This window comes from Pleurodeles waltl, chromosome 12 (genome assembly GCF_031143425.1).
Source record: "Pleurodeles waltl isolate 20211129_DDA chromosome 12, aPleWal1.hap1.20221129, whole genome shotgun sequence".
NCBI classification, from domain to species: Eukaryota; Metazoa; Chordata; class Amphibia; order Caudata; family Salamandridae; genus Pleurodeles; species Pleurodeles waltl.
Window position 1 is genome coordinate 417,481,768 of NC_090451.1, and position 25,547 is coordinate 417,507,314.

A 25,547-nucleotide genomic window follows, 5' to 3' on the forward strand; every position below is an offset into this window, starting at 1 on the left:
TAGTGGTTGAGGGTTCTTCTAAAAACTATTTAGGAGTCTCTGATGTAGAGTGGAAGATTTTTTAGGACATAGATAGTGGTCGCACTCTTAGTGTTTGACTGATAGACAAGGAGAGAAAGCCCTCATTTCTTCTCGCCCTCTTCGTGATATATTCTTCTGACAATAAAAACCCAACATTGTTATTTTTACTGTAGCAAGGCTAGTAGCTCCATTGGGGAGTATGGACTTACATGCTTATAACTGAGAAGTGCTCACTTCCAAATGGGACTTATAAATATGGTTCTTCAAGGTACCAAGGATTTTTTGCATTAAATCTGACATGTTGCTCATTCAAGTTCAATGTAACTATTTTACAAATGACAAGAAAATTGCCACTTTGATATTCAACGTTTCTAGTAGCCATTTATGGTTGCACACAGCTTCTGTTCTCAAGACAGCTGCTGCCCTCACAGCTAGAAGTGAGAACAACTCTCAAGAGAAGGAACAATGGACCTGCCAAGGGAACAGGTATGACCTCCTTCTGATAGGATGCCCACAGTGGATGTACGCTAAAGGCAAACTTCTAAGGGAGAGTCATCAGAGTACCTTTTGGTTGACCATCAAGAACCAAAGGAAGCCACTAGTTTGGCTGTACCCAGAAGCAAGTAGACCAGTTGTAAATGGTCTCATTCTGGACTTCACTGGGACTTCGTGTGAGATTGGCTGAATAGGACTGGAAACAGCTAAAACAGGCAGGTAAATCTCCTCTCCTTCTTATTGGAGATAGCGCGCTCAAGAGTGACCATATAGTGTTCTCAACTTGGTCGTTGTGGCTATCCCTAAACTGTGATCATTGTAGATTACAAAGATGTGTTGCGTTTAGTGAAAAGCAATGCTTATTGTTTCTTTGACAATTCAAAACTCCAGAACCCTCCGGCGGACCTGTGTTGTTGACATGGCTATTTAAAGATAAAAATACAACTTAATTTTATAAATTTGTGTTGGATTTTTATTGTGTTACAATTTCTTCTTATTTACCATTTTGGTACTTCTTAATGCTGTACACTTGTACCTTTGATAAAGACTGACTGGTATGAGCCACAGCTACCTAGTACTGTGCTAAGGTTTTACAAACGAACCTGAATGGAGCTGACATAGGTTTTGTATCTTTATTACAATGTGAGGTCGCACAACCACACCATATGCCTTGCTGATATATACATATGTGCATACATATATGCATAGAAAATCTTGAACACAAAAATGAGGCATCAGAAACATCAAATTTCTCTTTGGCACAATAAGCGAACTCAAATAAATGTGTGTAGCATAGTCTTGCATTTTAGCATCAGATGAAATGCCAAGATTAACTTATTTAAAAGAAGGCATACAAAAATAATTACATGTTACATTTGCTTGCTTTGTGTACAGTAAGCACCATTATTTGCATTCTGGGTGATTCTTCATTTTTTCAGTCTGCTGATGTATTTGATAGTGTTGGTTAATAGAGTGAAAGTCAAGGATTTGATACACAATGTTTACTGTAGGTACATCAGTGAGTCAAACAATTCCTATCCTATGTTACTGTTGCAGCAATGAAGACATTTATGTGCAACGCAACATAAGTATGTTTATAGCAGAGAGACAAAGAATGGAATAGGAATTCAGAGCACACTCATCCAGCAAAAACAATGTAGCTGAAATCTAAACAAACAGTATCCTCATGATAAAAGCACATTGTCTTTCTCCATGTCGGATATAATGTTTTAAATAAGCAAACATATATTTTCTATGCATCAGTATGTTTTCATTTGGGTACAACGGGATTGAAGGTGGAGCCCATACATTCATTTCAGGTTGAAAATCTATTCTAGGCAATCCTAAAATAGAAATTCTGATTCACAAAATCAAACATGCACCTACTAAAGTCAACTTCTTTTCAGAGATTGGAGAAAGTGGAAGGCAAAGGGGAAAAGTGTAAAAGAGGGTCGACTATACACATGTTTTAAGAACTCCCATGGAGTATAATGTTCGTGAAATTTCATGCATTTTACAGATAGAGCCTCGCTCTGACAGCACGTGCAAATGTACATCAACTGAATAATGGGAAAGGAAAGACTCACCCACAACTAAACAAAAAACTGAAAAGAAATACAGAGCAAGGCACTATTCTTCTGTCTAACCTTGCTAAAGTAGACCTTTCAAGACAGACATTCTAAATAAAGTATGGTCTGAGTTTACTGACATTCTCCATCAAGCGTACCAGTCCTCCACCTGCAAGCAAAAGTAACATGTTTTGTGAAAAAAAAACATGATTGATGAAAGATAATAGTAGTTTTACTTGTACTGCTTTAGATTTATAATGTGCTTTGACAATCATAACCTTAAAACGAGTTAAAACTTTAAAAAATTCAAAGAACAATGGGTCCGATATGTTTGAGAGTGTGGTCAAGGCAGCATCTTAGTAACCCTTATATGGAGAAAAAAAATAAGTGCTGTTGTCATGTTTTAGGCACAAGGCTAATTGCCATCATTGTCATTGTATATCCCCTTTGGTCTGGCGATCAGCTGTAATCGTAGGGTCTGTGTAGCTGTCTTGGACCCTCCTTTTGCACTTAAAAAAGTTCTGAGACCCTCCTCAGTCCCTGCAATGAGGGGGAGGGGTGTTGGGGGGGGGGGGCATGGAAAGCTCCTTGTTTTGGAGGGGCCACTTAACCTCCCAAAGTCATGCCATTGCATGTATTGCAGAATGTGTGCAATGGCATGGACTAAGAAATAGGTAAACACTCAGGAAATTCTCTCTGCTTTCCGTGTCAGGCCATCTGCAGTATTTGGGGGGTCCCAACCCTTCAGGGGTAATCTATTGATCCCAAGATCAATACAAATCTGTGCGATCTGGGAGACCACAGGGCCCCTATCACATTTTGCAATGGGGCCCCATCATTTTGTGTTATGCCACTGAGGCCTGTGCGTTACTAGGTGGCAAACAACGTGTTGCCTGTAGCTCTGTATTCTAGAACCAATAATATTTCACAAAAAGCTAAGTAATGCTACTTTAGCAGGTTCATGTGGGTCTTTTTACCCTGTTACACCCTCTTTGCATTCACAATCAGGAGGTTTGTTTGAGATGATGCAATCCCATTTGACATGTGTAAAGATTTTGGTGAAATGTCGTTTTCCTGGGAATAGATGACCAACACAGCAGCTTGTGCCACTTGTTATCATGTAGCGCTGCTTTTCGTTGCAGGAGCATCTGCGGAAACTCAGAGTAAATCTGGGTCTTAGATTCCTCCGCTGTGATATTACGATGGTAGAAATTGACTGGAGATTTCCATAATCAGAGAGCCAGATTTACAAACCTGTGGCTCACCATAGCAGAACAAGCAAAGTTGCTAAACTTCATTGGGTCACCAGGAGAGAGCAGAATTGGTCCATAGCATCAAAGTAATGATGCAGTTCTGCTCCCTCAGTGCACTGAAGCTCTCTGTACTGCCTAACACCAGTGCACGCTTCTGCTTTGTATTCAAGATAGCTTTTATATAGGAAAGGGTCTCTTCCCACACAATAAACTATCCCCAGAAGCTATTTCCCGTTTGTATGTGCGTTGCATGTGTGCTGTAGAATGGAGCACACATGCAAAGAGGAAATAACAAAGAGAAATAAAGATATTTCTCCTTGTTATGCTAGTCACAAAGAAGGACAGGATTTTAATGCAGATCTATGTCTACAAGTCTTTGTGGATATGGGTATACGTCAAAATCCATGGGTGGATGCATGGGGACACTCATGCATCATCTTTGAAATCCCTCCCTGGCGTAAAGTAACGCAAGGCAGCACAATACTCTCCTTTGAGTTACTTGTTTTTTTTACAAATCAACACAAATAGCCATTTGAGTCACTTTATAAGTACTAAAAATTATTTTGCGTCAGTTCTGTGTTAAAATAGTAACACAAACCTGACATAAAACCTTTGTAAATCTGGGCCTCTATCACTAACTCACAGACAATTTAACGTACAGCCCACTTTTACTTCCTGCCTTCATATAAATGCTACACACTGAGGCAGAGAAACCTAAAATGCAGCATGATCTATTATTTATCACGTGTGTTACTAGTTATCCATGTCCTTTATGTAATCCTTGAGTTTTTCTGTAGATGTGGAAATTGTGCAATCATTAATGATGTGCTTGAGAGCCGGCCCCACATCCTATCCCACGCATAAATAGAGGTTCTGTCTTTCGTAGAGATTCAGGAACAGGCGCCTGTCTCTTTAAAAAATGTTCTACCCTCTACCTCCAGCAACTAACCTGAAAGAAGTATGTCTTATATGAGTTAAATGGATCAAACAGTCCTGATGGCTTTTATTGCTCCTTTTTACTTTAGGGCAAAGAGAAGGGAGAGCAAAGCAGGGCGGTTTTAAATTCGAGGATTTATGGCGTTAATCCTCCTGGCTAATTATAATTTATGGGGTCCTGGTAAATTAATATGCGGTTGCAATCTAAAAGCCAAGAATAGTCTAAGCCGGGCATAAACAATCCTTGTTCTTTGTAATGTATTCCCACCAATAGTGTATATTAAATAAAGTGAGCACTGGAGCACGATCTTCCTTACTTTTCATTAATAATCTAAAAATGTATGGACTTCGGTTATGCATGTTCTATGCTTTATTGTTTGGGTTGTAAACAGCAGTAGTAAGGTAATTCTGTAAAATTAACACTTAGGGCCAGATTTACAAGGCCTTAGCTCCTCTTAGCACCGCACTAGTGTAATCTTTTTATGCTAATGTGGCATTAAGGAGGCCATTCTTCTTTGCCATATTTACAAAGTGGCGCATTGCCTACATTTGCCACTTTGCGCCCCCTTGCGCCTCATTATGCCTGCACCAGTCATAATGTATGCAAGGGGGAGTCCCTGTAGGGAGGCCCATAAAAATGGTGCAGTAAAATTTACAACATCTCACTGCGTCATTTTTAGCATGATTTTCAATGCTTGCACAGAGCAGGCCTTAAAATAATGTGCCCATTACTTTCAATGGGCCTCCCTTTACTTTGCAGGATTAGCGCCACAATTTATGGCGCTAATCCTGCAAAGAACCACAACAGCATCATAACTTTTGATGCTGTTGTCTTAATGTGTGCTATGATGGCCTGTATTGTAAATACGGCACACAAACGGGCACACAAGAAAAGTGATGCATCACAGCTGATGTGCCACGTTCTTGTAAATCTGGCCCATACTCTTCAGGAACAGTACACAAGTGAGAAGGCTGTGCTTACTAGGACAGAGTGCATTTCATCACATTGTCTTTCAGCTGCTCATAATTTAACAGTTTTGGGGGAGAATATTTTGTTAATGCTCTGTCAAAGCAATGAAACTAACTTATTAGTGTCTGTAGTGTTTCACAGCTGGGTGGAGACCAAGTGCAGACTCCCACTCCCTCCCTGAGCAGCATTTCAGTCCACTCAGGCCAATCCCAGCACTTCTTTCCTGCTTTGTAACAGTATGAAAGAAGCATCTGGTTTGGGTGCGGAGGGAAGGAAGGCAGAAGCACTGAGGAGGCGGGAGTAGCAGAGCCGAGGTGGCATAGTGTGGCAGGTAAGTGTTCTTTTTCTATTATTGTTATTTGTGTCGCCTCCCCCACTGTGGCACTACCCCACCAGCCCTTCCTGCCAGCAGCTGCCCCTGAGGTACACAAAGGTCTCCTTTAGCATTGTTTATCGGTTTCCAAAGACAATAATTCTTTTTGTACTGAGGTATTCAAGACAGGTCTAGAAGGCCAGGTCCATGACAGATTTTCAGGACACCAATTTAAGATTACTTTCGTATTTATAGATTTTCTATTAGAGAAAGGTTCTGCATTAAGTTTCACTGTGCATGGCTGCTCATCCATTTTTCTGAAAATTATTCCCTCCTGAACCTCCAGTTTAGCATGCTAACTGTAGTGCCCTCTCACTAAAAACTCTACCATACTGTGGCTCCTGCCCACTGTTCTCCTTCTAAAATGTCTTCTAACTTTCACTCTCCACCCATTCATGCCTAATCTCCTGACCCCTTAAAAGCTCACTGCTCCTCACTTACTCAACTTGGATCAAACCTGTTGGCCTGCCCCTTCCCCCCTTCTCTCTGGTAACTACCCTGACCTCTCTAAAACCTTGTCACCAGTCCATCAGATCCTTTACTCCTAACATATCTTTCCTCAATCCCACAATCTTTCTACCCTCTCTACCTGATTGTTTAACAACTACTACTACTGTTCATTGTTCTGTCTCTTTCTTGGTCATCCTATCTCACTGTGTTCCTCCCACGCTGCCTAACCTATCTGAACCCTCATCTCTTCCAGATCCCCTAATTTTAATGCCTCCCCTTTGCACCCAAGAACTACTCCCCATCCCATACCTTTCTGAAACACTTTTAAATGCTCCTACCATTGCATCTGCCACTAGATTGTCTACCAACCTGCCCTCTAATCTTCCTCTGTCTCAGTATCTCAATCGCCACTTTCTCCCCATCCCATAAATGCATAGGAACTAGAATCCTCAAGACTTGGCTACTACCTCTGTGCCATTGATGAGTTGTAATGTTAAACTACGCTCATTTGAAATTGACGTCCTAAATAAATCAATGGAGAAACTCTCAATTAACCACAAATTGACCCATGGCATTAGATACCCCATCATCAGCCGCATATGAGGCAAGAAATCTAACAGTGACTCACTTAATTCACTTGCATTAGCTTAAGTGAGGCCTGCTAGGCCCTGTATTTTGTGACTGTGAAGAAAATGTCAAGTTATCTTGCCAACGTGTCCTTTTCTTTCAGACTTCATTCCCATGAGAAGACTAGGTTGGTAATAGATGTCTATTGTTTTACTTATAGAAAGTTGTATGAATCTGACTTTGGATGTAGAACATCCTGGACTGCGGACTAGCAATTTAATCAATTGTTTAAATCTTGTGTGGAGCTAGATGGAGGGATGATGTTCTCATGACAGGTTTGGGAAAACATAGAAATGTCGTATGATCAAATTCTGTTGGAAGATGCCCCTTGAATGTCGCGCGATTTGGAGACGGCAGCAGGGGACTCTGTGTCCCAGAAAGGAGCGGAGGCAAGGGGGTGGAGCCAGCCCCCCCGTGAGCACCCTTAAGCGCAGTTTGAACACCGCTGCGTGGGTAACGCGATTTGGAGACGGCAGCAGGGGACTCTGTGTCCCAGAAAGGAGCGGAGGCAAGGGGGAGGAGCCTGCCCCCGTGAGCGCCCTTAAGCTCAGATTGAACACCGCCATGCGGGTCGCGTGATTTGGAGATGGCAGCAGAGGACTCTGTGTCCCAGAAAGGAGCAGAATCAAGGGAGTGGAGCCAGCCACCCCCGTGATCGCCCCTAAGCACAGGTTGAACACCGCCATGCGGATCACGCGATTTGGAGATGGCAGCAGGGGACTCTGTGTCCCAGAAAGGAGCGGAGGCAAGGAGGAGGAGCCAGCCCCCCGTGAGCGCCCTTAAGTGCAGATTGAATACCGCCGCGCGGGTCGCGCCTGGGCCAAGGGCGGGCCCGTCCTATGCCCGTCAGCGACCGTTAGAGGCTGGGCTGGGCCACCCCTCTTGAATTTAGGCCCTGGGGTCCTGGTGAATCAGATAAGGAAACAAAGCAGTGTGGTCTGAAGATTCTGAGACCACTGCAGGTGAAGCAAGAGACAGTAGTGCCCTCGCAAGTACTCTGGAGGAAGAAGAGTCGGGGTCTAGAGTGTATAAGAGGGTGTATGAGAGAGGAGAGTATAGAGAGGTGTGAAGGGAGAGTACATAAGGGTGAGAGATGGGCAGACGGAAGGGGGTGGCACCCCAAGAAAACCTCAATACCAACAAAATCCTTGGTGATTTTCTACAAAAAGCAGTTGGTGCCTTAGAGAAAGAGATAGAGTTGGCTGAGCATCATCTATCCATCTCAGCATCCTCAGCTCCCACCTCTCTATCCCCTTCCCTAACCCAGATCTTTATACAGTCCCTGCACCCCCTGCAGTCCCAGGATATACAGCCAGCCTTGGCTCCTCCATTAGTTATCTACGCAAAAAATGCCCGGGAGACCACCCTTGTGATTACAGATGATGTTACAGAACCTGCCCTGCTGACTCTGGGTCCTTCTGTTGGTGCGACTGTATCTGAATTAGAGCCTAATCCAAAAGGTAAAAGAAAGCGTGGTGAGGCCAATCCTAGGAACAAACGAGCACGTATTACGAACTCTACCTACTCAGGTCCTGATTCTGGGAACGATGGGTCCACAAAATCTCAAGGAAATGCTTCTGGTGAACTGACGCTTGAGCGCATAATGGAGCACATAAGGGAAGAGCTCACCAAGAGGTTGCATCCCATTGAAATCCGTTTACAAGCTATCAAGGAGAAATTAGGAGGGTTTATCAAGCCTCATGTGTCTGACACCCCCCTGCAAGTTGATTTACAATCTCAATGTCACCCCTTATCTTTGAAGCAACCTCGCAACATGGATGGCAGAACTCCCCTACACTTGATTGAGGGCCTCATGCCTCCCAAGACTCCCTGTGACTATTCTTGTCAATCAGAGGTGAGTCAGAATGCCAGGTCGAATATCATCTCAGTGGACAAATGTCCTAAGGACAATGTCATCATTATCAGGGGAACTGGAGGAGTAGCCCCCTTAATCAATACAGAGATTAAAATCCACAAAGTTTACCAAGCTGACGAGTAACAACAACCAGGCCACTTAGAGATGGACTCAGTGGCCAGCAGAACTAGTCTAGATAATTATAGGGGACAGCTAAGAGTCTTACATTTGCCCCCGGAATCCTGTTCATATGTTCTCGTTATTACTAATGTTCCCAGACTTCGAACAAATAGTCTGGAAACCTACGCTGAGCTGAACAATAAGTTCATACATTGGCTGCATGTCAATGTTAGATGTGCATCCTCCATGGTACCCTCAATACTAATGGTGAGGAGGGTGGGATGGGTCGGCCTGTTGAATAAGATTGGAAAGGGGGATTGCATTGTTATTAACTTTGACTCACCTGCTCTGGTCCAACAGCACTCCTTAGATTCATATAGATCCAGGCCCCTAGCTGGAGATGTTTCTCTGTGTAGACTTTCAGTCTTTTATCCCCCTGTAGCCAAATCTGTTCCAAGTGGGTTGATATTTGCTTCTAGAGGACGCCTTGTTCCCAGTATGCACCTCAGCCAGAATGCAGGTACCCATCATCTTTTCTGTCGGATGTGGATTGACATAAAGACAGACCTACATAGGGTACCTTAGGGACCCTGGGGTCTAGACCAATTACTAGGGAACATATTATCCCCAGAGACAATGAACCAAGGGGAACTAGAGTAAGTAGCTCAGAAGAAGAACTGATTGTAGACGTGGACTTTAGGGGCCCCACACAAATTACACCATCAATCCAGAAAGAAATATGTACCCCGGCAATCAGCCGGAATCTAATTGGCTTCAAATTTAAAGGGGTGAGCGATATTACAGGTGATAGAGAAGCTGGAGGAGCCAAGGAGAGTAGTTTAGCTATGGAGCCCATGGGCAACAAGAACTTTAGGAGTAACCCATCTATTGTATCACAATCCTCTGTAGATGCACTACAAGCTCGAGATGACGTATCTGCTACAGTCCTTTGTTGGAACATAGCCAGGCTTGAGCACTAAATGCAAAATCCAGAATGGGGTCATTTCATAGATGAGCACAAGATATGTTTATTTCAAGAGACATGGGCTTTTGAGCCCAAGTACAGATCTGGTTTCAGAAGCTATTGGGTCCCAGCCAGTAAGTTGACCTCTGGGAGACCCTCGGGTGGGCTACTTATATGGCTTAGTTGCTCCCTTAAGTGTCAGGTCGGAGAAGTGGATATGGCTGTGCCAACCTGCAAGGTTTAATATTATCGACCCATAAGGAAAAACCTCTCTTTTTAGTAAATATTTATAGTAGGAGTGTGGGCAATAACTGTGAGTCTGATGCTTTGACTGCCCTGGACAACATTTTATATAGTAAATCCTCAACCCACTATATTATAATTGCAGGGGATTTTAATGCCACTTTTGAGCCTTACTCTGTTGCCCAAGAGCTTTATGAAGAAGAGGATACCTATTGGGGTATCCCGATTCTTGCATCGAACAAATGCCCTAGAATGAGCAGAACAGCCTACCAAATTGTTGATACTACACTTGCATATGGTCTACGGGCCTGTAATGGCCGCTCTCGCTCAGATGCCATACCATGTCCCACCAGGCGTGGTGATTATAGGAGCCACATCGATTATTTCCTACTGGACATTTGTTTGGGGAGACACATGGTCGATATGGTGGTATTAGAACATGAAGAAAATGATGATGAGCCGCTAATTTTATTCACCAGGGGTCTGTTGCCTACATTAGAAGCCCCTTATTCTAAGGATTTCATGCAACAGCTTGTTACGACAAACCACAAACGTAATGTCAAGTGGGAGGTCGTTAATTCTTCGTTAGGTTCTCTTACATCAATATATAGCCTATTAGTAGATCAAATGGAGCACATGCTCCATTTTCCTGGGGATGGTGATGGGCTTTTGGCAGCACATATAGAATTATTTAACTCCTTAAAAAAATATTTTACTAAAGAAACCATTGTCAAATCAGGAAAGAAGTGTATTGAGAAGTGGTTTAACCACTCATGCAGGGAAGCAAAGTACAAGTTATTGAGAGACCTGAGAAGGGGGATTAAAGAGCCTATACGACAGTCAAGAAAGGGCTATAGACAGGAACTCACCAAGGCTCGTAGGAGTTGGTAGGAAACATGGTGGGCTGTTCTCTTGGAGTCTGCAAGAGCCAATGATACCTCCAAGTTTTGGAAGTTGATCTCAAATGATAGTGGGGACTCTCGCCCCCTGCCTGGTACTTTGATCCTCCCTGTAGCTTGGGTTAAACATTTTGGGTCACTACATTCAGGGATAGATGAAATAAACTCTAGGGAATTGGTTGATATCAGGAATCCTGGTGTACCTCCAATCAAATTCACTTTAGCAGAAACTAAGGCAGCAATAGCCTCTTTGAAGTGAGGAAAGGCCCCAGGCCTTGATAAAATACCTGGTGACCTTTATAAATCAAAACCCGATATCTGGGCCCCTTACCTAAATTTGGTCTGCAATGCTGTTGCCGCAGGAGCCCCCGTCCCTTGCTCGTGGAGAGGAGCTGCGATAGTCCCTCTTTTTAAAAAAGGCTGTCCCTGTGATCACTCCAATTATCGTCCAATATGCCTACTTGACAACCTTAAAAAAAAAATTTCAAAGCAGATTCTGTTTAATTTAGAAGAGTGGATTTCAGAGAATGGGGCTATCTCTGACTTACAGGCAGGGTTTAGACCCACGGTCAGTAAAATAGACCAGGTCCTGAGGTTTTTAGCAATTAAATGGAAAACTGTGAATGTTGGAGGTGGTAATTTATATGTGGTCTTTGTTGATCTTAGAGCGGCCTTTGACTTGGTACCCAGGAACAAACTATGGTTGACATTAATGAACATGGGTGTTCCTAAAGGTCTTTTGAATCTTATTATTCGACTTCATGAGAGAACTTTTGCCCAAATTAGGAGTGTCAAGGATGGCAAACTAACAGATCCAGTTGCTATCGACACAGGAGTTAGGCAAGGTTGTGTCCTAGCCCCCACCCTTTTTCTTTTATATATAAATAACTGCATTAAATATTTAACTGATTGTAACATTGATTCACCTAAGCTGGCAGGCAAGAAAATTCCAGGACTGCTTTATGCGGATGATACCATCTTGCTAGCTAAAACACCCATGGGTATGCAAAATTTGGTCGATCAATTCTGCTTGTTCTGCAGGGATTACAGTTTGGAAGTAAATGTCAAGAAAACCAAGTTTATGATATATAGTGTACGAAAAAAGAGAACTAAAGTAAATATACTAATGAATTCTACTCCTCTGGAAAGGGTCATTGAGTATGATTACCTGGGGATTAGGTTACTGGACTCGAGCAGTTGGGATGCAGCCATCAGAAAAGGGGCTCACACCATATGTCAAAGAGGTGGGGCCTTGGGAGGAAAAGCGAGAGCTGTAGTGAGCCCCCCATTGAACCCCATTTCTGAAATATATAAAGTCCAAATTTGAGCTGCTGCCCTGTACGGAGCAGAGCTATGGGGTTCCCATAGAAAGCTGGATGCCTTACAAATGAAAGAAAATCATTTTATTAGATGTATATCCAGGCTGGGGAAGGGTACACCGGTGATCCCCCTCAGACTCGATCTTGGAATAAATAGCATCAAAGATGTAGCGGGGCTGAGGCCTCTCTTATATTGGATCTGCCTATGGAAAACGGAAGAACTGGAAACCTTTAGGGAGGCAATCAAAGATCTTACAAAACCCCAACACAGCTGGAAAAAGGTCAGTTGATTGAGGGAGATTAAATTGGCTTGGGACGAATTGGGTCTCCCCCATTACTGGGGGAGACCGAGTCGATTCCTGCCAATGCTACCACACTGGTAAAATGGAGATATTGGGAGAAGGCCAATGATGAGATCCTCCACAGTAACGGGGTGGGTCGTTTGACATCAGAGTTTTTGCTCGTTAAACAAGAACCATGGCCTGAGCAATTTCTTAACCTCCCAATACCTGCACGTGCCCGTGCTTTATTCCTCCAGTTTAGATATGGCACTTTACCAGTTAAAAGTTTCACTGCCCGATGGTCGAAGAATAGTTCCACGGCCAACAAGTGTATAAACTGTAACTCATTTGAGGAATCAATCAAGCATGTGTTGTTTTTCTGTCCCCTACATAGGAGTCCAAGGGATAAATGGATCATACCCCTTTGTAAAGTTCTGCTATTATATGACCGAGCCAACGCCTATAGAATATGTAAATATGATTTGTCTATGCTGGTAGTAAGCGCTGTCACTAAATATCTGTCAGCAGCTTGGTATATTCGCCATAGGATTACCACAGCGTTAGGCTTTTGAGAGTGGCCTGAGCAAAGAATTACATGGGCAGCCCTCTAAAATAGACCTTTGTTGTTGTTGTTTTTTGTTTTTTTTATAGCACATTGCACTTTTGATTGTTAGTATTAGAATTATCCCTTTTATTAACAGACTTGGCCATAAAATGTGTATTTTTTTAATCTTTAGGATAATTACACACTGTATTTTAGTTTATTAGTACTAATACTGTTTTTATATGATAGGACTTGTTTTTTATTATTATGTACTTATATATGTATTACTGTTTATAAGCATTTTGCACTTTATATAGACAAGAGTGGAAATTTAACAGTTTTCAATCCGAGCTAGCCAAAAATGTAATGATGAATGATATCCAAGCTGTCATAGAAGCAACATGGTAGGAAGACATTTTTTTTAAAATTATTTCCTCTAGATTATAAGGAAACCAATGACTGTATCTGCTTTTATTATTTGTCATGAGCTTTATTCCTTATGTATTGATGTTTTTATTGCACTTTAATGGTCTAAACTTAGACCGAATAAAGAGCAAGTAAAAGAATGTCAAATGAACTGTTGCTTCGACAAATCAGATTGCCGCATCAACTTTATTATGTCAGTCCCCAGCAGAACTTTGTTCAGAGAGATCCCAGCAGACCGCAGAAGATCCCATCAGATGAGAATCCATGGAGCTCCTAGAAGAATTGTTTTGCCCCTAATGCTGTGCCCCTTAGAGGGGCATTTTCCTCTCTGTCTTTGCCCCTTTGAAATGCCTTGCTGAAACTGAAATTTTCTTCCTAAACCTTACAGAAGACTCTTGAACATTCTTCTGAAATGCTGATGCTTTTCATTTGTATCTACTTTTGCCCATCTAATGCCCAAGATTACCTTTTTCCAAATCTTTTATTGCCCTTTTTGTTCTTTTTGTCTTTAGCCCGCATGTGTTCTGCCCCACATGTTTTTCCTGTTTGGCTAAAATGTAGGGCTTCCCATTATCCAGCTAAATTGAACTTAGAAGAATATTGGATAGATTTAAAAGGAGGAGATATAGCAGTTCCCATCAAAAGTAAGGAAAATATATATTTCTAGAGAATTTAGTTTGAGTTCCATTCAGAAGAGCACCTTCAGAGTGAAAAGAGCAAATCACCAAAAGGTTATCAAACTGCTCATGTGGCAGTGTGGAGCATGGAGGCTCAGAACAATATTACTGCTGTGCAAGGTAAAGATATAGGGGCGATGCATAAGAAACATAAGGCTGTTGTGGATTTATATTATATGATTGTAGTGGTGCTCATCCTGGACACGGATAGCAGATTATAGTGTTTTTAGGGAACCCAATGTTTCTATCAGTGCAGTGTTAGGATGCTAAGAAAGAGGCAGAGAATGCTATACTTCTGGATCATATGTATAGGGTGAGGAGATCCACACGTTTTTCTTTCATATCATCAGTATAATCAGCTCTGATGAAGAATGTGAAAGGACTTGTGTTTTCTTAATGCCATTGGTTTATACTTCGTGAAAAAAGTACAAGTTTCACACTTTGCAAAAAGAAATGATGAACAAAAACGAAACTGGGGGACTATGATGCAGAAAAAGCAGATCGGGGAGCCCTGCTATAAAGTGCCTACTATATATCTTAATACCCTTCAAGTAACATCAGGTTGTGCTTAAATTGCAATAACGTGCAACAGCCTTATATTGACTAAACTGCTAAAGCAAGGTGCAGCTGGTATCCCTAATCCTCTTGAAGTGCAATGAACAGCTGGATCACCGTTGCGTGGAAACATACTAACCAACTTCCTAATGGAGCTGACCCACTGCCAAACTCATCCTAGTTACTAGTGGACTATATAGGATGAGAAGTAGAGCCATTTACACAGAAGAATTTACTTAGGAGAAATTCAAAGTGGACCAACCACCCTTGCAATACACTGAACGAGCTCGAAATGGTACCAAATAGATACAGACCTATTCGAACCCCGACACACTTTGCAGAACCATCTTCAAATTTTTTTGTCCTTGACCTTTTCTCCCACCATTTCTGCAATGTAGGGACCTGATTAGTCCGCCAATTTTGAAGGATCATCGAGGGGTCTATGGTTAATGAAATTAAAATAAAAACATGTCCTGCCTCACTAATTCTCTGGTTCTCATTTGACACCCCAAAAAGTACTAGGCTAGCTTAAGGGACTATAATAGTTTTTACTACTTTACTTATCATGCAGATTAGCCCCTCCCAAAAATGGCTTAATTTTGGGCCCATGCAGAATAAATGGAGGCAATCTCCTGCCTGATCCCCTAGGCAGGGAACACATTGATCAGGGACATATGGATACATTCTATGCAGGGCATTACGAGTGTGCTATGCCAACCATCGAGAGAAAGGACATACTCTTAAAATTTGCATTTCTCAGCACTTATCCCCAACTCACAAATAACCTGCCAATCGCCCTCTATAAGTCTACAATGAGTTTTCTGATACATTCTTTCAAGGAACCCAGGTATTATATCCTGGTTCTAAATACCATGCAGCAACCAGCACCAGTTGGCTATATCATTAAACCTAATCTTAACCAATGCACACAAGGCCTGATGTCGCTCCTGGCTGAGATCATATGAATTAGACACAAAATGAGTTAGCTGTAAAAACCTCCACCTAAAGTGGTTACCTTGGCCCCCACACTTCCTGATTACCTCGACCCAGGTTATTAATTGCCCCCTTATCACAAAATCCCAGAGCTCCTTAAAACCATAAAATGTCCAAAAGGACAGCACAGCCCTTCATAAGGACAGGCGAAAGTAAATGCATTCCTGAATCTGCCGATAGTTGAAGCCTGATAGCATCCGGCAATATTTGTATAGGGCTTATGCTGAAGTGTCTTGTATCTTGTTTTCTTAGGCAATTTGGAAATTTTTAAACACACTGGCAAACTAATAGTGGATTCCTGCACCAGTTTCCTTATAAAAATGTAATCTAGTACTCCCTTACCTTCAAATAATCTCCCTACTAGATCATGAAGCGCTGCATGGTAGTACGTCCGCAAATGTGGAAGCGCCAATTCAGCTGAAATGATGAATAAAGATTTCCAGTCACATATATGCCTAAATACCCGATTTGACTCTGAGACCTGGTCTGCTGTTGCTAAAAAATAAGGACGTTCTTCCGCTGGTGCACTGAAAGCAACAGTACTGTCTTGTCATATGTAAATGGAGGGGCCCGCGGGAAGCAAGAGCAACGCTCTAGTCTTCCCGCGGGTCATTTCGGGAAAGGAAGTGACGGCGAGGGACAGGGATTGGGAAAAAGGTAAGTGGGGGCGGGTCTAGGGGGAGGAAATAAAAGGGGTTGGGGTGGAGGGACCGGCCTCTTTGCCGCGATTCCCTCGCGCGTTTTAATTTGGCCTCCCACCCACCCGGCAATTGGAAGAGCGATTGGAAGGACGGAAGTTAGAATCGAATAGCAAAGAGGGGAGGGAAATTGTCAGTTAGGGCAGGTTGCAGGGGTGAGAGAGCAGTAGATGGGGGAGGGTGGTGAGTCAGATGCGGGCTTGGCCACCCTTCCAGGGAATAAACAAGCAGGTGAAGGCTCTGAGTGGGGGTACGCACGAACCAAATGGGGCATGAAAGGAAAAGGGGAGTGCGTAGGGGAATGGAAACGAGATAAAGGTTTTGAAGGAGAAGGATGAGGGAGGAGAGGTTAATAGGAGGGCGTTATTAAAGTTACGGTTACGTTTGAAAGTTAATGGTTATGTTACTTATGCAATCCTGTCCTAATAAATGACCTTTTACACTAAAACAGCTGTCACTGAATTATTTCCCGAGTTTCACAGCCTCTTCGTTTTTTAAACTAAAACGGAATCAGATTTTAAGAATGCAATAGTGGATCATTTGATGTGGACAGAAATGAAAAAATGTTACTTACATTCAGTGTTTGTTTCCGATTAGAATGTGCACTGGAAAGTATTTTAAAATGGAGGAAAAGCGCAGGCAAATGCATTGATGTTTTAGATTCGAGTTTTCTCCATTGCTTCTCCCATTTGGCCTTAATTAGATTTAACCTTAAAAAGATACACTATTTTGGAATATGTCTGCCATATTTCACTCTGGCTCGATTAAATTCAATGTTCCCATCTATCAGCCAAAACGCAAGACGCTATAAAAGAGGGCCAGGGATGTGGTAACATACGGTTTTTGATTGCACCTTACTAATTAACTTCTGGGAGAAGAAATTTAGGGTAATCAGTTCAGCTATCAGAGTTAATGTTGCTCCCTCTACAATAATCGTAATGCTGTGTCCCAGCAATCCAAGCCTCGGAAAGGCAAATCAAAGTTGCACACGTTTTGCAGCTTTGGTCGCCAGATCATTAATTGTACCTTAAATGGAAATCTGATTGCTCTCTGTCGTATGGGATAGAGAGTCATAAAATGGGAAAGGTCAGGAGGACATGGTCAAAGGGACACATTTGAGAGGCTTAGGATTCTTTTTGAGGGATTTATAAAGAGTATGTGAAGCAATACAGCCAAGTTTGCTTTCTTTCTTCATGCGGTTTTCAATTATTGTTTTAATGATTATGCTTAGAGTTTGTTAATGGAATCATAGAGTTATGCTTTTCTCTATAAAATTATTCATTTCTCATTATTTACGTGATAGAGTCTATGATTAAGCATAGTTTCTATTCTCATCACTACAGGTTTGATGACGTAGATTTGTTGTTTGTACGGTACGGAGAAGTTCACTTAGGAGGAGGCACTCCTAATGGATCTGGCTGTGGGGCTGACAGTGATGGTGAGCTGGCAGTAGTTTGTAATGTCTTGCCAATGAAGTATCTGACAGCACATGCAATGGGGATGCACCATGAGGTAGATGGGCATCCCATTTACGTAACCCTCTCCATGGGTCTAGTGGTGCAGTCCTACGTACCACGTGGGCATCATCAATAAATGATCGTGCAGACAGGTGGGGTTGTGGGCGAACCCAGGTCTTATAGCCAAGCAAGCTAAAACCCATCACTCCAGTGCCTTGATTTGTGTGTGGCCTCCATGAATGCACAACAGCAGCACTAGCATCACTAGCATCGTACAACAGCACTACCCCCAAATTGACACATAGTGACACTACATGGGCTACAAGAGCACACTCATCTATGCCGCCTAAAAAGGATTTTGATCCAGTGCCGTCGTGAATGACGGCTGCATGCTTTCCACCTGAAACTCGGTGCTCGTGCTACTTTCAGTGCACTCACCTGCGGTGCTGTGAGCACGATCACATTGTAATACTGATCTGCCTTGCCCTAATAGTGTGGCAAGTGGCCTGACTCAGCAACCCATATCTTCATGTGAAGGAGGTGCCAGGGCTAGCCCTACCCCCGCTATTTCAACACAAGGCTTCCTGTAGTCTGCCCTATCCACCTAGCACTTCATCTGAGTCACTGGCAAGAGGGGAGAGTAAATAAACAAACTGACTCCATCAAGCACCGTTAAGTGCAAGAAGAAAACTTGACCAACAAATAAAAATTGGCAGCCATCTAGAGGAGGGCTCATCAAACCCTGGCAACAGCAAGTCAGGACATTCAAAGCAACTGTGCCATTGTATGCCTGGTTTAAGAAAGCAAAAACAAAATAAAATTCACAGAGAAACATAACCCCAATGTCTGCATCACAACACACTGAGGCCCTCATTACAACCCTGGCTGTCGGTGATAAAGCGGCGGTAATACCGCCAACAGCCGGTGGTAACAAAAATTGAATTATGACCATGGTGGAAACCGCTCGGACAGATAGCCACTTTAACACACCGACCGCCATGGCGGTAGCAACAAGCACCACAGCGATAACTGCCAACAGCCAGGCGGAAGATAATGTACCACCCACAATATTACAACAGGCCTATTCGCCACCTTTTCCAGGGTGGTACCAACAACATCAAAAGCACAGCGGAAACAGAACACAGAAGTCAAAGGACTCACCTCTGAAGACAGAAGGGACAACCACAACTCCATGGAGCCTGAGTTGCACATATTTCCCATGCTCGTCTACCTTTTCCTGCATTACAAACACTAATGCTGGTGGAGACGATCACGGTGAGTACTGCCGCCTAGCACACAAGGGAGGGGGGAGGAAAAAGAGAGTGACACACACATGCAACACGCAACACCCCCACCCCAGCACCATACACACAACCAGATGCAGTAACATTAGATATCCACCCTGTACCAAAATGATTGGAAGAAAGTGAGTGTAATACAATTAAAGAACATGAATAAGTGCATTAAATTACAAACGTATATACATATTTACAAATGCAGGGACACTGCCCAGTCCTCAATGTCCGGTTGTCCACAGGGCCACAACACATAGGCCAAGGCCCCACCTCACTCCTACAACAACACAGAGAGAACACTGCAGGGGCATCAGGTCGAAAATACAGAGGCACCTCAGGGGGATGGGAAATGGGGTGCACCTCAGCCGGAAGATGGTACAATACCACTGGTCTTGGAGGGGGCTACATGCCCTGTGCGCTGTCCTGGGGAGTGCAAGGCCACAGTCTCTCAAGTGGGTGGTTTGCCCAGTGCTTGGTCCTGGGGAATGCAAGGCCACAGTCTCTCAAGTGGGTGGTTTGCCCACTGCTTGGTGCTGGGGAGTGCAAGGCCGCAGTCTCTCAAGTGGGTGGTTTGCCCACTACTTGGTCCTGGGGAGTGCAAAGCCACAGCCTCTCTAGTGGGTGGTTTGCCCACTGCTTGGTCCTGGGGAGTGGAAAGCCACAGTCTCTCTAGTGGATGGCTTCTCCATTGGTTCTGGAGGGGGCATTGTGCCAGTGTGCTTCACCCTGGGAAGGATGGGGTGATTGAATGGCTTATCCACCGGTTCTGGAAGGGGCCTTGTGCCCAGTGTGCTTCATCCTGTGATGGATGGTGTGAGTGGATGGCTTCTCCACTGGTTCTGGAGGGGGCCTTGTGCCCAGTGCGCTTCATCCTGGGAAGGATGCAGTGAGTGGATGACTTCTCCACTGGTTCTGGAGGGGGCCTTGTGCCCTGTGATGCAGATCTTGGGGAGTGCAAGGTCACAGTCTCTCATCTGGGTGTAAGACCCACTGGATTTGCAGGGGCCAGGACGTACAACAGCCCATGGAGGCAGGACTACACACTGTCCGTCGGCGGTGACGGCTGCACAGTGGTGGCAGTGGCAGTGCTAGTGTTGGTGCTGGCAGTGGTGGGGGGAGGCTCCAGCCCATCGCCTGCAGCCTCGGACAGCTGCCCACTGGGGCTGCTACTGCTGGCAGTGGTGCTGGTGGTGGTGCTGGTAGCAGTGCTGGCAGTGGTGAGGGGAGGCTCCAGCCCATCCCCTGCAGTCTCGGATGGCTGAACTACCATGGTTGGTGGTGGGGGCTCTGAATGAGTCCCAACATCATGCCTCCTGTCCTTCCTGCCTGCTGGTGCAGACCCCTTGCCCTTCACACCTGCAGCTGGTGGTGCCTCCTTGCCCTTCCTTGATGCACCAGGTGCAGGCACCCTGTCGGTGTTGCTGCCTGGTGCCCGTGATCCTCTCCCACCTGCAGTAGCTGTGCCCCTGGACTGGGTGGCTGAGGTGCTTGCCTGGGTTTTCCTCACTCTGGCCTGACGTGAAGGAAAGTGGGGAGGAGGGGTAGGGAAGAGGTCAATGGTGGAGAGGAAAAGCTTCTTAGGGACATTGGGGCGAGAAGAGGGTGAAGGTTTGGGAGTGGAGGAAGAGGAAGTGGTTGTAGGAGGTGTCTGCTGTGTTTGGGTGCAGGTGCATGGGCTGGATGCTATTATGAGGTGGATGGCTGTTCGGTGTCTGAGTGCTTGCGTTTGTGTACCTTGGGAGGAGGGAGCACAGACACAGTGGGAGAGGACACAGGGGACGTGAGCATGGAAGTGGGGGTGGTGACTACCAGTCAGGGGCGTGAAGTGATAGGCATGGTGGTGGAAGAGGATGAGGATGTATCGCACGCAGGTGTGAGTGTAGACGCTACTGGGAGGGAGATGGACGACGAGGTGGAGGGGGACACAGTGGAGGCAGTGGATGTTGGTATGTCTGCATCTGGATGGTGTTTGTGTGAGTGCCTGTGTGATGATGTGTGGTGCTTGTGTTTGCCTGAACCACTCCTGTGTGTTGTCCTTAGTGCATGCTTGTCTGCCTGTGTGCTTGGGATAGGTTTGGGTTGAGGGGAATGGGATTGGGCAGAGGAGGTTGGAGGGGGGAGGCTAGAAACAGGGACAGTGGCTGCCATCAGGGAGGAGGCCAGAGCCTGGATTGATCTCTGTTGGGCCACCATGCCAGAGCGAATGGCTTCCAGGAATGCATTTGTTTGTTGCAAATGGGCTGCCAGGCCCAGGATGGCATTCACAATGGTTGACTGACCAACAGAGATGGATCGCAGGTCAAAAGCCTCCTCACTCAGGGCAGCATGGCTAACTGGGGCAGGGCCTGAGGTGCCTGGGGCGAAGGAGATGCCCACCCTCCTGGGTGAGCGGGCATGGGAAACACGCTGAGGGGCTGCTTGGAGGGCGGTGCTGGTACGGTGGGTGGGGGCTGTACCTGTAGTTGGGGTGGGCACAGAGGTGTCCGCCACCACCAGGGAGCTTCCATCAGAGGAGGTATCACTGTCAGAACTGTCCCCTCCAGTCTCCGCTGCTGTGCTCCCCTCACCCTCCGTCTCACTGGTGCCCTCACTGGCAGTGGATTCGGCCTCCTGGGCCCTGTGGGATGCAGCTCTGCCCGTCGCCAGTGCCTCTGCTCCTCCACCAGATGATGCTAATGAACATAAGGACAGGGTGACAAAACAAAAAGGTGGGGGATGAGACAAAGGATACCGTTGGTCAATAGCGGCAACAACACCACCGTTGGCGTACACAACACACTCACACACAGGGAACAGCCCTACACGCTAGGCAATGCACTACCAGACACAATGCTAGTCACCAGCCCATGGACAGGGATACCTAATGCCAATTGCAGCTTACCTGAGACCCACAGACCCCTGCCCTGTAGTGGAGGCCTACTAGCTTGTTTGGAGGAGGTTGACATTAGACCCTGCCCAACATGGGCCCTACTCTGCACTGGCCGGCATGGCCTAGGGCCACCATTAGGCCCACATCCCCCACCCGGATGCCACCCTACCACGTGCAAGTAGTATATTGGGGCACTGTACTCACCCCCTTGTGGCTGCTGTGATGCCCCCAAGCGCCCATCCAGCTCCGTATAGGCCACCGCCAGTATGCGGGCCATCAGGAGGGTCAGGGTTCAACGGGCGCCCCTTCCTCGTTGGGAGGCCATCCCCATCTGGGCCTCCGCCGTCTTCCGTGCCCAGCGTCTCAGGTCCTCCCACCGTTTGCAACAGTGGGTGCTCCGCCTGCCGTAGACCCCCAGGGTCCCCACGTCCTTGGCGATGGCATGCCATTTACCCTTTTTTTGATGGGTGCTGGCCTGCAGAGAAATACACATAGGAAAAGGTATCAGTCAGACCACCCTGCCTGTTACACTCATGGCCCACCATAGCCCTCACATCCCCTTACGCACAGACATTGCCCACCATACATGCAGCATGCTGCCCGGGCCCTTACCCTAACCCGCCACACAAGGCCCTCACACCCAGCACCCCATGCATTCATGCCCCAATCATTGTGCTCTCAGTGTACTCACCTTTTGGTCTGGAGGCCCATATAGTACTCGGTACTGGGGTAGTACCCCATCCACCAGTCTCTCCAACTCCACAGCGGTTAACGCAGGGACCCTTTCCCCAGTGACATGAGCCATGCTCGGTTCCAGACACAGGTCACATCAGCACTTGCAGTGTAGGTCCTCTCCTGTTGAAGGTCCGGTAGCAAGTGGGTGAACAGATAGAAAATGGATGGTCACGCCCGCGGCGGTGCGTACCGTCACTTCTGGCGTACAACACCATTGGCCACTGTAACACATAGGGCCCAATGGATTTACATGGTGGTTTTCAACCGCCTCCCGCAACGGAGCACTACTTCAGTAGAATTACCTCATTTCCACCTGTCCCTCCATACATGACAGGCAGACGCTATTTCAGGGGAGGGCAGGCCATGGCATCTAAATGCATCACAGTACACATAAGCACCATTTGCAATGCAGTGTAGTGTTTGGATATTTGGAATACTGACCAGCTACTCACCGTTTGCCCCTAGATTGCAACCGCTGCAGATGAATAGGAGATGGAAGCATCCCCCATGTACAGGCTCCTGGTGGACTTGGCAACAATGGAGGATAGGCACATTATCTGCACCTATAGACAGGACAGGGCCACAATCACAGAGCTGTGTGCCCAATTGGAACCTGACCTGATATCTGCTATCTGTCAGCCCACTGGGATTCCCCCCTCTTGTGCAAGTCCTATCTGTGCTCCATTTCCTGGCAAGTGGCTCCTTCCAAGTGACAGTGGGCTTGGCAACAGGAATGTCTCAGCCAATGTCCTCAATAGTGCTGACCAGAGTATTGTCTGCCCTGATTAAAGACATGCGAAGCTATATCGTTTTCCCCGAGGTGGAGGATTTGGCCACAGTGAAAGCTGATTTCTATGCTATGGGACATATCCCCAACATTATTGGGGCTATTGTTGGAACACATATTACATTTGCCCCTGTCCCCCCAGGGAAATGAACAGGTGTTCAGAAATTGAAAGAGCTTTCACTCCATGAATGTGCAGATAGTGTACCTGGCGAACCAGTACATCTCCCATGTCAATGCAAAGTATCCTGGGTCTGTGCATGATGCCTTTATCCTGAGGAATAGCAGCATCCCATATGTGATGGCCCAAAACCAGAGGCATGGGGTGTGGCTAATAGGTGAGCCCTGGTTCCCACCCAGGGGTTGTTGGTGTATGGGTATGGTGTGGGCCCTATTGGTTAGTGTGTGTCTAACAGTTGTCCCTTGATATTTTCAGGTGACTCTGGTTACCCCAACCTCTCATGGCTACTGACACCTGTGAGGAATCCTAGGACAAGGGCAGAGGCATGTTACAATGAGGCACATGGGCGAACAAGAAGAGTAATAGAAAGGACATTCGGCCTCTTGAAGACTAGGTTTCTTTGCCTCCATCTAACAGGTGGATCTCTGTACTACTCACCCAAGAAGGTGTGCCTGATCATTGTGGCATGCAGTATGTTGCACAACCTTGCTTTATGTTGCCAGGAGGATGAGGCTGAAGATGGGCGTGTGGCAGCAGTGGACCCTGTGGACAGTGAAGATGAGGAGGCAGAGGATGAGGATGAGGACAACAGAAGTGCTATAATACTACAGTACTTCCAATGACACACAGGTAAGACACTGTAATTACACTTTACATTGACAGTTTTGTATTTGAAATTGTCACTGGCAGGCTGGTTTTCCCACTTCTATGGCCATTTACTGTACCCTTTGGCATCTCTATTTTCAGATATTTGTGCCCCACTATCGCTCCTGGTGTGTTGACTGCAGCCAACTACAGGTCATTCTTAGGCATACATTACTGTACAGTTATATTGCAGTGTTTAAAGCTTGTAAAACGAATACATGGTTAAATGATTGGACAGACTCTATACTTGTATTTATTCAAATGGTGTTTATATAAGTGCCAATGATTAGAGGGGGATGTGCAATGGGCTGGGGGTGATAATGGAGGAATGTCCAGGATAGAGTTCAGTCTATTTGTATCACAGGTGCATTGTCCAAGGGGGCATAGGAAGGGGAACAATGGCTGTTCAAGGTGGACAGGATGACACAAGGGTGACATTCAGGAGAGTCTTATTTCCTGGTGGGGGTCTTGGCAATGTTCTCTGGCTTCTACCTGGATCTCAGGGACCGTTTGCGGGGTGGTTCTCCTTCTGCAGGGGGTGGGGTGCTGGTGGCCTGTTGTTCCTGTGGTGGGGCCTCCTGTCCACTAGCTGCAGTGGATGTGGAAGGCTGTTCATCGGTTTGGCTAGTGTCAGGGGGCCGCTGGTGTGCCACTGCCTCCCTCATGGTGTTGGCCATGTCTGCCACCACCATGGAGACCAGGGTGGTGTTGCTGTCCTTCAAATCCTCCCTCATTCCTAGGTACTGTCCCTCCTGCAGCCGGTGGGTCTCCTGCAACTTGTCCAGTATCTGGGCCATCTTCTCCTGGGAATGTTGGTATGCCCCCAGGATGTTGGTGAGTGCCTTCTGGAGAGTCGGTTCCCTGGGCCTGTCCTCCCCCTGTCGCATAGCATTCCTCCCAGCTTCCCTGTTGTCCTGTGCCTCTGTCCACTGAACTATGTGCCCACTGCCACTGACCCCAGGTCCCTGATTGTCCTGTGTTTGTGAGGTAGCCTGGAGTCCCTGTAGTGGTGGACACACTGCTGATTGACGTGTCCTGGGGACAGAGGTATGGGCCCACTGGATGGGTGCTGTGCTGGTGTTTCCTGAGGGGGGAGGCTCTGTGGCGGTATGGGATAGTGCCTGGGTTACCAACTGTCTGGAGAACCCTGATGGGCCAGGTTGGTCACCCAGATGCAGGCATCCAGAGCTGCTGTCATCAATGTGGGCCTCCTCTGGGGGTGGACTGGAAGTTGCTGGCACCTCCTCTCTGGTGACATTGGGTGGGGGACCTGTGGGGATGTAAATGCAGTGTTATTGTCTCTGTGTGTGTCAT